Below are 12,912 nucleotides of genomic sequence, written 5' to 3'. Positions count from 1 at the left end.
TTCCCAGAGGGCAGCAAATGTGTCCTATTCACTTTTGAATCCCTAGTGCCTGGATCAGGAGGCACTTAACTTTGCATAGATAGTTTAGGAAAGGTGCTTAATCTACCTGACTCACAGTCAGCATGCAGTCAAGGCTCCACCAGCTTTTTCAGTTGGCTCTGATTCCTGGTGACTGCGTATGTATCACAGTAGAACTCCATAGGGTTTTCTTTTGTATGTTTGGTGAAAATGTATTCGCAGCAAAACACACACCCATTCAGCAACTCTACATGTACAGTTCAGTAACACTGGTTACATTCTTCATGTTGTGTCATCCTTCTCATTACCTCTACTCAAATTATTTCACCTCCACTAACTTAGACTTACTGCTCCCTAAATTTCTCATCCACGATTTAGAGTTACTATTGTCAATTTGATCTCATATAGATAATACTTTAAAAGAGTGTAATGCTCAAGGAAAACATTCCTTACTAACTGAGCTAAACTGTTGTTTGGTTTAAAGATGACTTCAGGGAATACTTCAGTTCAAGGTTTAAAGGTTATCTCACAGCAATAGATTCAGGGGTTCCTTCAGTCTCAATGGGTCCAGTAAGTCTGGATTCCACAGGGATTTGAAATTCTGTTCCATATTTTTACCCCTTTTGATCAGGATCCATCTATTAAGTCCTTGGTCAAAATGTTCAGTAATGGGAGCTAGGCACCGTCTAGTTCTGGTCTCATTGCAAAAGAGGCAGTAGGTCACTCCACAGGGTTTTCAATGTTTGGTTTTTTAGAAGTTGATCACCAGGTCTTTCTTTTGAGGCACCTCTGGGTAGACGTGTCTTCCAACCTTTCAGTTAGCTGCTGAGTATTTAACCATTTGCACCACCCAGGGAGTCCCGATATAAGCCTAGACTTCAGAATAGGAATCAAGAAGGATGAGGGATAAGGGAGGAAGCAAATTATAGTACCCAGTTCCAATGCTTGTAAAACTTCTGCCACATGGACTTGCAGGCTACATCAACAACAAAAAAATACACTTTCCAAGGTCCTTCACATGCTCTCCTCTCTTGAAGTAACAGTTACATTGTAAAAATGTATTATTTGGGAGCTAAAAAACAGCCCTGCTAATTAACAGAGCCTCACAGAACAGGTTAGTAAGAAACACTGAACAGGCACGAATGTGACTTCAATAACGTTCATAATTAGGCTCTACATTAGAAACTCAGAAGGAATAGAAAATGCATTCAAAACTAATTGTGAAATGCCAGGCTCCCAGTTCTGAACCTGTATGGCTGGCTGGCCAAAGACAGCTGCTGAGAGTCTACCACCTTCAACTGTGCTACTGCCCAGGTGGTTCGTGATCAATGCAACGAGCACCTCAGGCCACAGCCAACTTCAGAAGAGCTCAGTGCTGTCTTCCCAACATCTTAGCGTCAATATCCTCAACCCCCATCTCAGACCCCATGAATGCTGTTTTATACACTAAGCCATCATTTCATGAGAATGCAGTCTCTCTAATTTACTTTCACATTATTCTAGCTTCGGAATGTCTGCTCTGGCACATTTAATAACCCTTCTTGACTGCACAAAGCAAGGCAAGAGCACATGAGTTAGAGTATAAGCAAGTCGTTTTTGATGAGCCCGTAATCTTTCCAACATGGCACCAGAAAAGGGGCGTTTGGCTTAGAGGAGCCCATTATGCAAACATCTGCACTTTCAGAAGAGAGACAAATATGATGGGAATGATCTTTTGGCACCTAATGCCTTACTGCAAGGAAAGATTAGCTTTCATCATAATAAAAATCTTGAAACAGATACCAATCAAACAAATCAACAGCTAACAGCTCCATCAAAGTGTGTTTACTAAATAATTCTGAGATAACCCACTGATAAACCCTTAAAGAAGAAAGAACTAAAAGGTTGGGGGTTTAAAAGAGAAAATTCACTTGGCCTTGAGATTGAGCCAGATTCAATGGGAAAAGGCAACACGTAAAGCCCTCCCCACATGGACTGAGAGATACAGAAAGGTTTTCTGGTTTACTGTCTCTGTAAGAGAACTTGAAGGCTGAGCTCTGGGAAGGGAGGGTGGTATGCTGCCTCTTCTTCCCCCAGTGCCTGGTATGTACGTAATGGGTTCTCAACAAATGAATGCATTTTCGAATTAATTTCTATTTCATGGCAGTTTGAATGTTACTGTTTACTTGCTCAAACAAAGCTGATCTTCCTGAAATGCAAACAGGATCTCATTCCCTTGCTGGGAACCCTCAAAGGCTTCCTTAGAATACAATCCCAACTCCTTACCCCACACAGGGAGGCCCTGCCAGAACTGGCCCTCCAATCCAGGTCCCTTTTCACCTCATGAAGTCATCATTTCATATCTTCAGTATCAGAGTGGATTTACTGCTTTCACCTCCCAAGTCTTCCTGAGTATTTATCTGACGTGTCATGGTGGCTTTGGAGACCCAGAGATAGGTCTCGCTACCTCCCCTGCATCCTCCATAAGCAACCAGGGCGGTCTGTGTGACATCCAAATCCGATGGAGCCACAGTGCAGCCAGAATCCTCTAACGTCTGCCCATAGCCAAGGAGGACTATGTCTTGGCTTCTTGATTAGCATGAGTTCCGCCTTTTTTCCTGGTCTCCTTTCTCTCTCCTGCCCTGTGTGCTCCCCTACTGCCCTCTGGAATTGTGCGCTCTTCTCCTGCGGGGTCACACGCTGGGTCTTCTTCTTTTTCTTCTTCTTTTTAATTATTGTACTTTAGATGAAGGTTTACAGAATAAAATAGTTTCTTATTAAACAGTTAGTACACATATTGTTTTACGACATTGGTTAACAACCCCATGACATGTCAACTCTCTCCCTTCTCGACCTTGGGTTCCCTATTACCAGCTTTCCTGTCTCCTCCTGCCTTCTAGTCCTCGCCCCTGGACTGCTGTGCCTCATTAGTCTCGTTTTTGTTTTATGGGCCTGTCTAAACTTTGGTCGAACGACGAACCTCGGGAGTGACTTCATTACTGAGCTAAAAGAGTGTCCGGGGGCCATACTCTCGGGGTTTCTCCAGTCTCTGTCAGACCAATAAGTCTGTGAGTTAGAGTTTTATTCTACATTTTAAGTCAGCTCTGAGACCCTCTACTGTGATCCCTGTCTGAGCAGTCAGTGGTGGTAGCCGGGCACCATCTAGTTGTACTGGACTCAGTCTGGTGGAGGCCATGGTAGATGTGGTCCATTAGTCCTTTGGACTAATCTTTCCCTTCTATCTTGTTTTCTTCATTCTCCCTTGCTCCTGAAGAGGTGAGACCAGTGGAGTATCTTAGATGGCTGCTCACAGGATTTTAAGACCCCAGATGCTACTCAACAAAGTAGAATGTAGAACATTTTCTTTATAAACTATGTTATGCCAGTTGAGCTAGATGTTCCCTGAGACCATGGTCCCCACAGCCCTCCGCCCAGCAATTCGGTCCCTCAGGGAGTTGGATGTGTCTACGGAGCTTCCATGACCTTTCCTTGTACAAGTTGTGCTGGCTTCCCGAGTATTGTGTACTGTCTTACCCTTCACCAAAGATACCACTTATCTATTGTCTATTTAGTGTCACACACTCACTCTTCTGTCCACTCTGCCCAGATCACCCTTCCTGCCCTGCCCCCTCCCCATCAACCAGCTAACTAGTCCTCATTCTTCAGCACTTGCTTTGTTGGCTGGCCCTGTTCCCTGCCCCTTGTCACATGGTAGTGTAATTGACTTGCTCCAAATCATTGTCCCCAATTAGACTGTGAGCTTTATACAACAGAGATGGTGCCCCTAGCTGTGGTGCCCCGGCGACAAACACAGGCCTCTTGTCTCCTCCAGACTTATGAATATTTGAGTGGAGAGGTAAGCCTTAAAATATCGCCAACGCCTTCTAAGTGCCTAGCCCCATGCTGGCTCTGTTGACATTTGGGGCTGGATCATTCTTTGTGGTGGTGGCTGGTCTGAACATTGTAGTATTTTAGCAGCATCCCTGGCCTCTACCCAGTAGATGCAAGCATCACCCTGTCCAGCTGTGGTACCCCAAAATGTCTCCAGACAAGTTGAGGGATGACAGATGTAGCATTCTCCCACCTGCCAGGATTCAAGCTGAACCTCTTCTGGGGAGTTTGTGCTAATGAAGTTTAGAAAAATATGTTTCTATAGCCCTGAGTGAGGAAGCAGCTTTGCTTAGTGGACCAAATAAATCATCAGTCCAGAGCATCTCCACAGTCTAATCCAGGTAGGTGGCCGCCTCGGCTATGGCGTTTAATCTCTTCATGCCTCAGTTTCACCAGCTGCGCCTGGCAGATAAGGCCAAGTTGTAAATGAAGAGCTCGGAGACGTGACGAACTGTGTGGGGAAGAGTCAGATGGAGAAGCTCGGAGGCACTGGGGTAGGGGCGGCTGCCACCAAAGCTTCAATTATTTCTTCCTAAAGAGAGCTGGAAGACATCCTGTTCATTTGTTTATCGAATTCTGTGTCTCCCCACTCCTGGTTTTTAAGGGTTTGTATCAAAGGAAACATCAGAATGCAGTGAGCTGTAGATATTAGCTAAGAGTCAAACAGTTGATCAAGGAGAATTAAGATTTTTAATTTTCTGCTATTATGAGTTAGAAACTCCTATGTGTATTATCTCATCTGTGATATTTGCAAACAATCACCTGGTTGGAGTCATTAATCCCCATTGCTACTTATGAGTAAATCGGGGAATGATACTGTTGTTGTTGGCTGCTGTCAAGTCAGCCCCTGACTCATGGTGACCCCACGCACAATAGAAAGAAATGCTGCATAGTCCTGTGCCATCCTCATGATCCATTGTGGATCAAACCACTGTGATGCACAGGATTTTCACTGGCTGATTCTCAGAAGTAGATCACCAGGCCTTTCTTCCTACTCTTCCTTAGTCTGGAAGCTCTGCTAAACCAGTTTAGCATCATCACAACACTCAAGTCTGCACTGATGGACAGGTGGTGGCTGCATGTGAGGTGCGCTGGCCAGGAATGAAACTGGGATAGATGGGTTATATAACTCTTGGTTCTCAAACTTGCCTTTGCAATGGAAACACCTGAATCTTATAAATAGACTGATACTTGCTCCCACCCCAAGATATTCTGATTTAATTGGTTTGTGGGGCTGCATGGACATCAGGGTTTTAAAAACTTCCCAGGTGATTCCAGTGTGCAGCACAGATGGAGAACTTTGCTCAACTTGCTCAAGGTCACAGATCTAATAAGGCAGAAGAGCCGGCACTGCTAACCTGAAGCCAGCTTCCTCCTGGCTGGAATTATCCAAGCCTGTATCAGCTCAAATCTTCTGAAGACGCTTTCATCTCTGGCCTAAAAGGTTGGTTTTCTGGGAAACAAGCAAACAGTCAGCAACATTACATTTAACAGTCATTCAAAGTCTAGACAGAATGGAGCAGAGAAGTCAGGCACAAATTTGCCTAGCTCTCAGGAGCCATTAGTGAGGCAAAAACAAAGGCAGTTGAGAAGAGTGTGGATTTGATTGGAGGGCTTTCAAAGGGTGTGCTGGAGCATCTGAGGGAAATAAGCATATTGAAGCCCCAAACAGATTACTCTGGCAGGACTGTAATGAAATTGGTTCAAAGGCCACTCTCATGGAGGCAAATCAGTGAATCAAGCCAGCTGCAGTGACATTAATGCTCAGGAGTGATGAGTGTGCAGATGTGCGGCTCTCAAATGTCAAAGTCACAATCACCTGGAGGGTTCATACATTTTTGAGCTTGTCGGCCCCACCCCCGGAGTTTCTGATTCCCGAGGTCTGGGGTAGGGCCTAAGAAACTACATCTCTGACAAGTCCCAGGTCACGTTTGTGCTGCTGGTCTGGGAGTCCCACTTTGAGAACCACTTATTTAGATGGTTCCTTTCTACCAAGCAACTCACAGCATTACTGACATCCAAACTTTTAGTGAGTACTTTCACCTCAATTTTACCTGCAGGGAGTTTAAACTATAAGACAGATGTATGAGTTGATGGCTCCCAATTCCAGGTACTAAGCCACTGTGCTGAGTGCTCCACTTATACACCCCCACTTGCTAACTATAACAGCCATCGGGAGGTAATATTGTAAGTGCATCCTTATGAGCAAGTACTCCAGGGCAACAGTGAATCCCTGCCTTGTTCTGAGGCCAAGAATACAGGTGGCTCCGGTTTCCTGGTCTATAACCGAGGATGGTAACACTATCAATCTCCTGGCATCTTTATGTAGATTAAATGCGATTATCGTTTAAGTATTTAGCACTGTGCCTTGGCACATTATAAATGCTCGATACATATTAACATCAACACTGTACTAATAATATATCTTGGAAACCTCTTTGGCCCTCAACTAACTCATGAGTAAAGGCAAGATAAAAAAAAATCAGTCTCGTTATCACAGCCTTGAAAACCCTGTAGAGCAGTTCTACTCTGCATACTTGGGGTCACCTTGAGTCGGAATTGACTCAACGGCAACTAACAGCAAGAGCAGAGGCCATCTGCGTTTCTTGGCGTGTGACTTCATCTTCCATCTTCAAAGCCAGCATCTCAGCATCTTTAGATTTCTCTCTGACTCTGACCCTCCTGCCTCCCTCGCATAAGGACCCTCGTGATTACATTGTGTCCATCCAGGTAATCTGGGATAATCTCCTGATCTCAAAATCTTTAACTTAATCACTTCTGCAAACTCCTTTTTGCCATGTAGGCGGACATATTCACAGGTTCTATGGATTAGGACATGGACATCTCTTATGGATTGAATTATATCCCCCCCCCAAAATATGTATTGAAATCCTGGCCCCTATACCTGTAAATAATTTCCTGTTTGGAATAGGGTTTTCTTTGTTACATTAATTAGGTTATACCAGAGTAGGGTGGGTTCTAAACCTAATCACTTCTGATTTATAAAAATAGCAGAATGACCTTAAAAATATCACGTTGATTGAAATAAGTCCATTGCAAAAGGACAAATACTGTATGATCTCACTTATATGAAATAAGCAAATATATAAAACCAAAATAAACCAACCCCACTGCCGTCAAGTTGATTCTGACTCCTAGCAACCCTACGAGGCAGAGTAGGACTGTCCCATCAGGTTTCCAAAGCTGTAAATCTTTATGAAAGCAGACTGCCACATCTTTCTCCAGCGGAGTGGCTGGTGGGTTCAAACTGCCAACCTTCTGGTTCACAGTCGAGTGCTTCAACCACTGCACCACAAATGGCTCACCAAAAATTATTAGTGGTTACCAGGTGTGGGACAGAGAGGGAGAGGGGGGAGTTTTTGCTTAAGGGGCAGTGAGTTTATGTTAATTGTGGTGGAATAATTTTGGAAAAGGTAGCGAGAATGATTGCACAGCTTGAATGTCACTTAATTATACACACAGAAATTACTGAATGGGATACGTTTATATACGTGTATATATCTTCACTACAAAAAAAAAACAGAGCAGAAGGGACACAGAGACACACACATGAGGAAGACAGACACCATGTGAGGATTGCCTACAAGCTAAGGAACCAAGGAATGCCCAGGACTACCAACAAGGAAGGAACTGACATGGCTAACACCCTGATTTGGACTTCTTGCTTCCCGAACTGTAAGAAAATAAATTTCTGTTCTTTAAAGCCAAAAAAAAAAAAAAAAAAAAAAATCAGTCTCACAAGTTTGTGCGCATAAGGTACCTGGAGAGTTCCCAGGTACTTCACAGGTGCTCAGCTAATGTTGGTTCTCTCTCTCCTTTTAAGAGCCCCTATCTTTCCTACTAGACTCTCCCCAACTTCCCGGTTCTCTGTGCACCTCCCACTGTGGACAAGGAGGGTCGTGGGGGATCAAGACGGAGTTCTTCTCCTGGTGATGTCTGCCCACCCCCATAGGACTGCTTCCTATGTTGCCTCAAACTGCCCCCCAGCTGAGTCCAGCCCAAACCCTGCGTGTGATCCCCCCACCTGCCTAGCAGACCCTGTCTCCTACTCCACTCCTGTCCTTCCATACTGACAAATTTGCAGCCTGCAGATTATACTCACAGTGTGAGGGAATCATTACCACCTGCTAATATTTTTATAGAATTTCATAAACTTGGTCATTCCTGAATCATTTACAGTACTTTATTCCAATGAAGACCTCACAAATCACTCAAATGCTGGCAAAATGCATAATAATGAGTCATATTTCAGGAGGCTTTGCATTAATATGTCAGCTTCCAATACTGCAAGGGCTAAATTACTTTACCAGGTGCCATTTCAGGTCAGAAGCATGGGAAGCCCTTTTGGGGGCCAGGGTAAGGAGGCTTGGGCAGATAACAGTGGGTCATGGAAGAGATAATTTTTAAGAAGCAATCAATCATCCAGCCATCCAAACCTCCTTCCCAGGAAAGGAGCCAAGGAACTTGCACATTAGATATCAAGTCTAGTTGTGGGTAAAATGGGAAGAAGTATTTCTTGGTGGTTGAAAGCGCAGGACTTTGGAGATGGAGAGAAAAGGATACGGATTCCAAATCCAATACATACCAGTTGTGAGACCTTGAAAAAGTTGTTTAACAGTTATTTCCTTACCTGCAAAATGGCGTTAACACCTACTTCATAAGTCTCTTGTGTGAAATGGATTAAATAAGGGAACGTATATGAAGTGTTTAGCACAATATCTGCCATGTAGCATTCAATCAACAGGAGCTTCAGTGATGATACACATTCAAGGGTCCAAGACCAAATTTATCCCAGATTATTTCTTATTACCCAAGTTTCCAAGGCTTAGTTGGAAATGCTTTCATGTTGGATTTGGGAAACGTTAATCCATTGGCATAAATGTGCATGTGAGTAGCACTTAACTTTAAAATAATAAAAAACAATAACGACACTGGAGCCATTATAACGGCAATGAATTCATCCACACGTTCCCTGCTTTTTAAACTTGCAAAAGGGAAACCCAAACCATGGGGGATTGGAGGCCTTCGTATCGCTGTAGGATTCTGCTCTTTGAGGAAGTACATTTGCTGCCAGCCACAATGACCACCAAGAATGCAGTGAATCTGTGATTAACTATACTTCTAACACATTATTCTAAACAGGCACTTGAAATAGCCTGGAATTTCAACATGCCTGTATATCCGCTATTCCTGTATATTCCTTTGTAACCCAAAGCATAAGAGAATAACCTGATACTCATTAAATCCAGAAATAGGAGAAACAAGCACAGAGTTATCAAGGGACTTTTCTCAGCAAGGACATGAAGAGAACAGGTCAAGAACTGAAGTGAAGAGCAAGAGGCATGGAGGGACCTGGCATTAGAGCCTGGATCCTTAGTGGGGCTGGTGAGGATGTGGATTAGCCTGGGCCCCAGGTTGGCCATCATAGCCCAGGTTCTCGTGTAAGAAACTATCTCTGGAGATAAAGGCCATTGCCACACTCAATGTCCACACTGAGTCAGGGCCTTGGTTTATGAAGCCCCAGAATCTCTCTCTGAATGAGACACAGAAGGACCCCCAACATGAGTATGCAACTCCAAAAAACTCCGATAGGATCGATCAGCCATGGATGTATCCAAACTCCTGCTCACCTCTTAAAAGAGTTCCTCTGGGGTCACCCTTAAAAGGCATCTTTCAGCCTCTCATTCACCAGTTCTCATCTTGGCAGTCAGAATTTTCTACTTCCTCTAATTCCTCCTAGCTCTATTTCTAGGCTACAGAATACTCCCAAGAAGACCTCCCCTCCTTTATTCCATAAGTTATATCCCTTTAATGCCCCAAGGAGGTTCTGCAATCAATTCTTTGACACTTAAAAGAAGGACAACAAATGTTATGTAGGGTAATGTCAGAATGAAAGGAAAAGCCACCAGTCAACAGTGGATGCCAACTCTTATGGATTGAATTGTGTCCCCCCAAAACTTAGCTAGGCCACGATTCCCAGTATCATGTGACTGTCCACCATTTTGTCAACTGATGTGATTTTCCTATGAGTCAATTGCTTTTGAGATATAAAAGAGAGAAGCAAGCAGAGAGACAGGGGGACCTTATACCACCAGAAACAAGAGCAAGGAGAATAGCACGTCATTTGGACCTGGAGTCCCTGCGCTGAGAAGCTCCTAGACCACGGGAAGATTGATGACAAGGACCTTCCCCCAGAGGCAACAGGAAGAAAGCCTTCCCTTGTAGCTGGCAGCCTGAGTTCGGACTTCTAGCCTCCTAGACTGTGCGAGAATAAATTTTTCTTTGTTGAAGCCACCCACTTGTGGTATTTCTGTGATAGTAGCACTGGATAACTAAGACACCAATCTTCTCATGGTTAAGGTAGAAAGCCAATGTTAAAAATGTATGAAACTTAACTAGACAATTAAAAAAATGTTCAGAAAAACTAACAGCTATGATTTACTGAGTGCCTGCTTGGTGCTGGGCATTGTGTTAAATATTTGCAAAAATAATTTTATTTCATTTTTTACAACCCTTAGAGGTACTATTACCAATCCCACTTTATGGATGAGAATGACAAGGTCAGAGAAGTTAAGTGGGTGCTCAAGAGCACACAGCTTGGTAAGTAGCAGAGCTCAGACTTGAATTCCAATTTTCCGACCTCATAGCTCTTAATTTTAATCACTGTGCTATGACATGATGAAACGTATTGTGTCCTTGGTTCCCTGTGTCTGAAACTGAGTGGCCGTTCCTATGATAGATGTGGAAAGAGAAGGGAGTATCTACCCGTGGTCTGCTGCTGGCTCTTCCTACAGTAGCTGGACACCAAGAGCTGCCACGTAACCTCGGGTTATGGTCAAGGCCAGCTGGACCCAGAAATTTCTGAGGATGCAACATTCAACTCCTACAACAGCCTGATTCCACTTGGGTGTAGGCTGAGGACACAGTGCTCGCCCTTGGACACTCACTGACAGATGGCTACCACAGAGAAGCTCACAGCCTTGTCCTTTGGTGGACACCCTCATTCTCCTAGGACCCTTGAGCACAGTGCTCAGAATTGAGTTTGCTGGTGCATGAAGAACCTGCCACCTATCATCATGCCATCACCTACATCTGTCCAGCACTTTAATGCCCCCGTTGTCCTTGCACCACCTCTCCCTCATTGGAAACCCACAGCAGTCCAGTCAGGTAAGTCGACAAGCATTATTTGCACATTGTGGGTAAGGATCCTGGGGACCGGAGCTTACATGGTCTCCCCAAGATCATCAGCTAGTAGTGACAGAGGCAGCTAGAGCCCAGGTGACCTGTTTCTCAGCCAGAACACTTGACTTGACAACCCAATGTCCCTTTATCCCCTGTCTGTAGAAAAGGAAGAAAGTGGATTTTTTAGGGGAGGGGCAGAGGTGAGGATTGAGATGCTCTCGGGTACTGTTTTGACCAAGAAAACTAAGGATATGGAATCTGGTCCTAAAAATCAGCCAGAACCCCGATTCCCAACCCAGGAGAAAGCACACGCAACGACAAGGGCAGCGGACAGCAAAACCTGTAGGGTCAGCACGGTTCTGCTGCACTGCTTCCCAAGTCAGCACACTACACCCTGGGGACACTTTTTCTAAAAACGGTTGGGAATTCCACTTCCTTCCTCAAACAATGCAGACTGAGAATGGACCTGCTCTGGGGAGTGTAGTAGAGAGTGACTGGACTGTCCCTAAGCCTACAGAAGACTCTGCGCTCACCCCAGTATCTGCTTGCCACTGCTGGGATCTCTGTCCTCTGAGTGGGTATCAGCTTCTGAAATGATCCTTTTGCATATAGCCTTTTATTTCCACGTGTAAAAGTAACATAAGTGCATTGTAGAAAAAATCAGAAAAATACACAAGTCCATTTCACCAATAGTTATGGATTGAACTGTGTCCCCCAAAAACCTATGTTGAAGTCCTAATCCCTGGTATCTGTGAATGTGACCTGGTTTGGAAATAGGGTCTTTGAAGATGTTGTCAGTTAACAAGAGGTCATGCTGGAGTAGAGTGGGATCCAACCCCATCTAAGTGGCGTCCTTATAAAAGAGAAGAGACACAGACAGACAGAGGGAGGGCGGCCACGTAGCAATGGAGTTACACTGCAGCGGCAAGCCACCAAACACCTGGAAGAGACCAGAAAGGATCTTCTAAAGCCTCTGGGAAAAAACAAAACAAAACAAAACATGGCCTTGCTGATACCCTAAATTGGACTGTTACCCTCTAGAACCAGGAGACAATAAATTTCTGTTGTTTAAAGTCACCCAGTTTATGACACTTTGTTACCACAGTCGTAGGACACCCATACACCATCCCAAAATAATCGTTAAAGTTTTGAATTTTGTTCTATCCTGTTTCTTCACAAACATATACCCATCACGATATATGTATTTAAATCCTTAATGAGGATTCCGTGTATGTTTTCAGGTGATATCTTGAATCTTTCCCATATGACTTCTTCAAAACTCCTTTAAATGGTTGTAGAAAACTCCCTTGCAAACTTATGATGTAATTTAACCATTCCCTGTTATGGATTAAGTTGTGTACACAAATATATATGTTGGAATCCTAACTTCTATACCTGTGGATGTGATCCAGTTTGGAAACAGGGTTTTCTCTGTCATGTTAATTAGGTCATACTCATGTAGGGTGGGTTCTAAACCTAATCACTTCTGAGTTATAAAAAGAGAAGAATGAAAACATGTACATACACACATGGAGAAATGGGGGGAAACAGATACCATGTCAAGGAACCTACTGATAAGGAAGGAATCGACATGGCCAACACCCTGATTTAGATCGCCAGCCTTCAGAACCATGAGAAAACAAATTGCTGCTCTTTAAAGCCATTCACTTGTAGTACTTCTGTTACAGCAGCACTAAGTAAATAAGACACACCCCTATTGCTGACCATTTAGCAATTGATTCCACTTTAAAGATCACATCCTGCTAAAACATCTTATAAAAATCTAACTAAATTCCTCACTGTGTCCTTAGGATAGATTTC

At 43.9% G+C, this 12,912-nt stretch overlaps 1 protein-coding gene across 3 annotated transcripts in view; it reads right to left on the bottom strand.

Annotated features, from left to right (window-relative positions):
- The window catches only part of CDH13 (cadherin 13), a 1,198,041-nt gene that overhangs the window by 566,073 nt on the left and 619,056 nt on the right, over positions 1–12,912 (bottom strand). The gene's annotated exons all lie outside the window — the stretch shown is intronic.

The sequence above is a fragment of the Trichechus manatus genome, unplaced genomic scaffold, assembly GCF_000243295.1.
Source record: "Trichechus manatus latirostris isolate Lorelei unplaced genomic scaffold, TriManLat1.0 scaffold00053, whole genome shotgun sequence".
Classification (NCBI taxonomy): domain Eukaryota; kingdom Metazoa; phylum Chordata; class Mammalia; order Sirenia; family Trichechidae; genus Trichechus; species Trichechus manatus.
Note: the sequence above shows the minus strand (reverse complement) of the source record. Positions and strands in the feature narration are given on the sequence as shown.